Below are 5,000 nucleotides of genomic sequence, written 5' to 3'. Positions count from 1 at the left end.
AGCAAGAGGATATATGGGAAAGAATTATTCAAATGTTCTTTGACGAACAATGAATAGTTTTGTTGGTATTCCTAAGTTCAAAGGAAACATCCAAGAAATGTGGGATGTTGTCTACACGTTTGTAACAGATAAAATTTTTCAATTCTTCTAATCTGAGAAGTATATTTTGTCATCTTGTACGAGAATTTACACTTCGCCATTGTACATTTATCATTCTAACTTGAATTTGAAATACTATCATTATATTTTTCTTTTTATCCTTAGTAAACTCATATCCACATATTGTGATATTTTCAATCGTACAAGCGTATTTACGGTTAACTGTCAAAGTTCATGAGTGTTTGCGATAAAATATATAGGTACATCTATATATGTATAACTATTTCATCGTATTTAATCTTCTTCAAGATTTTGAGAGGAATGTATATGCTGTTTCAGATGGTAAGTGTAAATGTTTTCTGTGATACGAAGTTTTTGTAAATAAACTAAGAGAACAATGTTTATTTATCCCATTATTATTAAAAGTATTTTCTAAAAATTACCAATATTACCTACAATTCTGACAGACAAAATAAATAGTAATTTTTAGAGATATAAAATTCCAATCAATTGGAAAGCATGTTATCGAACTATAATCGTGAAAACCATGAAATGATCAGTGGGAGGAAAATAATGATATACACAATAACCGTCTAATTATAAAATGTCTATATTCCCAAATTTTGCAATTGTAATAAAAGAGATACAATATATAAACAATATTAGGAGAAAAATTATAGAATATATTAACATGTAGAGGAGTGTCCTAAATGCTACTTATTTGAGTGTAGTATAAGTTTTGGGAAATGCTTACACATTGATGTTATGATTTATGACTATAATTGACATTGTAGACACCAATAAGGTAAGTCAGAAACTTACAAATTGGAACGAGGTGACGAACTCCCAAATTGTTTGTTGCATAATTGGTAAAGATGAAGAGGATATTATTTTGAAATGTCTTATAAGAATTATCCTATACCCTCTTAAAAATTTCATGTAAAAAACGGTAAAAATCCTAGAATAAATGTTGCCAGAAATTTATCGTTTTAAAAACGGATACATTGGCATACAGCCGTGATATTATGGTAACCAACCCGTAAGAGATCGTAACAAAGTAGGGTGCAAATTACGATCGCCAGTATTATACTGAAATATGTCTGAGAATAGTATATTTTCACGGAGAATTTCCCATTAATATTATATCTATTTTTTTTTAACAGTGCATCTAGAGCCTGTGATAAGCTGGCTTACCGATGTCCAGAACATATAATGAAGAAATTATATGAACAAGCTTTGGAGTGGAGCAATACAAAGAAATAACTTTTGAAACTGAAGTTTGTTAACTAAATCTTATTCATTTCCAACATCAATTCGAGTATTCATTGCATAATACTCCATTTTGGCTAAAAGCCTTCTGTTTCTGTCACAAAAATTGACAATTTCATTGTTTACTTTCCCGCCACTCAATGATTTACACACACGACTAAATCAGTTCCACGTGGCTGGGATTGTTAATAGCCTTTTTCTATGGATATCATTTCCCTATGAGGAAAATATTCATCTGAATCAGGGATGTATACTCTATTTAAAGACAATTTGAATCATATCAAAAAGACTCGCAAACAGACATTGGCCTCCCGTCAAACTGAGACAATTAAGCTGATAAATGGAGTGTTTGGATTTGTGTGGAAAGATATTTTCCCTACAAGGTTTTGAAATCTGGTTTGATGTTTGGAGAAGCGAGTGAGTGACTGGTTTGGTGTATAAAAATTTTTCCAGGTAAGGTTGTTCTTAAATGACACAAATCCGTTCGCTGTGGACCTCCACTAATCACCAGTCTGGGTTTTTTTTTTTTTTTTTTTTTTTTTTTTTTTTTTTTTTTTTCATTTCTGTCTCTTCCTTCGGGTACAGAATTATTTTTTTTTTTTGGGGGGGGGGGATAAAACTAATCTTCGCATTACCTGTTCATTCGAAATTATTCATATATTTAACAACACACTTTTCTTTTTCCTTAACGACACTAGGAAAGAAGAGATCGGATGTAAAAAAAAAAAAAAAAGTAATTATATCATTGAAACTTTAAGCACCGAAATATGAAAGTTATATGTCACTCCAACAACCATATAGAAAACAACAAAAATTTACAAAATGTGAATGTTACCATCTGTAAATATTTGCATAATGTCGTTATAATAGGAAGGAGAAAAAAAAATCAGTTGGGGGAATTTTAAAAGGTTGAAACTTTCGTTCCGCCACAATGAAGTCGGTTTTCGTAAACACTACAACTACTCAAATATACAAAAAAATAGAAGATTTTGTTTTGAGTTACAGAATATTCTAACCCTCCTACAGTATAAGAATAGCACTGAGTCCCCCAAAAAAGTATATTACAATATTCTATTGTTTTTTATCTTTTTTTCGAGTACAGCTTTCTCAAATGGAACTCTGGGAATTCACTGCTACCGCATACAATTAAATCTCTTCAAAACTGTCACAGCTGGCGAAAAAAAGTTGCACCTTTGTTCAAGCAGCGGAAAAGTTTAGATTAAACGAGAATTCTTCTCTATTACAAAGAGAAACTCGAAGGCTGCAGTTGGGTTTCCCATGATGTATTAAGGAAAAAACTTTAAAATAAAAGCAGCAGCAATATTATACGACAACGCTTCATACACTTATGGGTATGTTCATTATGTATTTGAGAGAGAGAGAGAGAGAGAGAGAGAGAGAGAGAGAGAGAGAGAGAGAGAGAGAGAGGCCCAAACATTTTTGTTGTTGAAAATTGCCTACAAGACTTAACGGCCATTCACGGGCTCTTGCTATACTCAACATGGCGAAAAACTGCTAATAGTGGAGGGCACCTGGTTTTAAACGGATTTTCCCAATAGTGCCAGCCCCACTCCACCTCCTTACTCTCTCTCTCTCTCTCTCTCTCTCTCTCTCTCTCTCTCTCTCTCTCTCTCTCTCTCTCTCTCTCTCTCTCTCTCTATATATATATATATATATATATATATATATATATATATATATATATATATAAACATATTGTGGGTTAGTCACTGTCTATATAAGCTTGCCGACCAGGGTTCGATTCCCGGCCGGAGCCAAGCTCTTGTCTTTGTGTGATTTCGCCTGGGGCTCTGATCCCGAGGTCGTTAAGAGAATCCAGACATTAATATATCAAAAATATATATATGGCTTATTTGAATATATATATATATATATATATATATATATATATATATATATATATATATATATATATATATATATATATATATATATATATTTATATATATATATATATATATATATATATATATATATATATATATATATATATATATATATATATATATATATATATATATATATATATATATATATATATATATATATATATATATATATATATATATATATATCACTAGCACACGTGATTTCAATCAATGTAAATATCAGCCACGAATGGCATTTAATACCGAATTCTATCTTGGGAATATATATCCACTTGGAATTCAATTAATGGGAACAGCTTCTGGCCGGGTGGAAATATTTATCTTAATGTTGTTTCTTTTTTTATTTTTCCTTGTTTCCTTTCCTCATTGGGTTATTTTCCCTGTTGGAGCCCCTGGGCTTATAGCATCCTGCTTTTCCAACTAAGGCTGTAGCTTAGCAAGTAATAATAATAATAATAATAATAATAATAATAATAATAATAATAATAATAATAATAATAATAATATTTTACCTCATAAATCCTTTCTCCTATCAATGATATTTCATCTTCCATAGCATATTATTTTCTCATCATCTCAGTCTTTCTTCTATTTATATTCAGCCCCAACCTCGTGTGATATTTCATTCATTCTGGTAAGCAAGCATTGTAAATCCTGTGATGTTCTTATATATATATATATATATATATATATATATATATATATATATATATATATATATATATATATATATATATATATATATATATATATGTGTGTGTGTGTGTGTGTGTGTGTGTGTGTGTGTGTGTGTGTGTGTGTGTTACAAGCAAACTATGTAACCAGGCATTTCACGAAATACCTAAAGATTTTAGGTATTTCGTGAAATTACTGATTCACTCATGGGATTCTCGAAATGACTAAGATTTCCAGGCATTACGCGAATTGACTGAAATTTAGTAGTTCTTTTTACACAATTTGCCTGATAGAGTTCAGGAAAATTGTGTAATTCAGGTATTTGTTTGCAAACACTAGTTTTATGTGTTTTTAAGTATATATGTATGTTGACTCGGATTCTTATTCACTGAAAGTTGGTTTTGAAACTTTATGTTATAATTTGTCTTTATTTATGTATAACTTAAACATTTCCTTATAATTTTCATATATTTCATTTTTATATAAATTGTAGCCAGAGTTGTTTCAAATACAGGTGTTCAATTTAAATTTAACTACCTGAGAAGTTAATTCAGTTTTGTTTTAAATTGCATATTTCTTTTATTTTTTCGACTATGTGAACAGGTAATTCAGTCATTTCGATTTCTTTTAACAATATAACAATGTGGAAGTTATTCAATTACTTCTATTGGCAGAATAAACCTTTCAACTTTGGTATATTGGTAGACTTCAAAATGGTAAATTACTTTGAAATTAAGTTTAGGAATGAGCTCTTTCACAAGTATGTTAAATGTCTAAAATACTTGTTGCCTAGGGATGTGCATATTTCAACAATTGAATAGTTGAAGATTGCCTTACAGGTAAATCTAAATCTTACCATAGATACTATATTCTGAACAAGAAAGTAACAGTTTTAGATGATAGTTTTAAACAATTTGGAGTTTAGATTTAACTAAAACTAATATTATACTATAAATATGCAAACATCACAAGGGAGCCTGTTGACCTGTTCAAATCCTACTGCCTTACCTGCCAAGAAAAGACAAAAAGAACCAAGACAAAGGGAGT

The 5,000-nt window shown here is 30.1% G+C and overlaps 1 protein-coding gene across 1 annotated transcript in view; it reads left to right on the top strand.

Moving 5' to 3' along the window:
• LOC137614670 (neural-cadherin-like) overlaps positions 1-432 on the top strand; it is a 65,246-nt gene extending 64,814 nt beyond the window's left edge. The window contains exon 13 of the mRNA XM_068344359.1: positions 1-432. This exon is cut by the window's left edge and continues 377 nt beyond it. The gene's annotated coding sequence lies outside the window, so the exon portion shown is untranslated.
• Positions 433-5,000: the final 4,568 nt, after the last annotated feature.

Source organism: Palaemon carinicauda, chromosome 21 (assembly GCF_036898095.1).
Source record: "Palaemon carinicauda isolate YSFRI2023 chromosome 21, ASM3689809v2, whole genome shotgun sequence".
Lineage (NCBI taxonomy): Eukaryota > Metazoa > Arthropoda > Malacostraca > Decapoda > Palaemonidae > Palaemon > Palaemon carinicauda.
The sequence above is the reverse complement of the archived record's forward strand: the minus strand, read 5'-3'. Positions and strand labels throughout refer to the sequence as shown.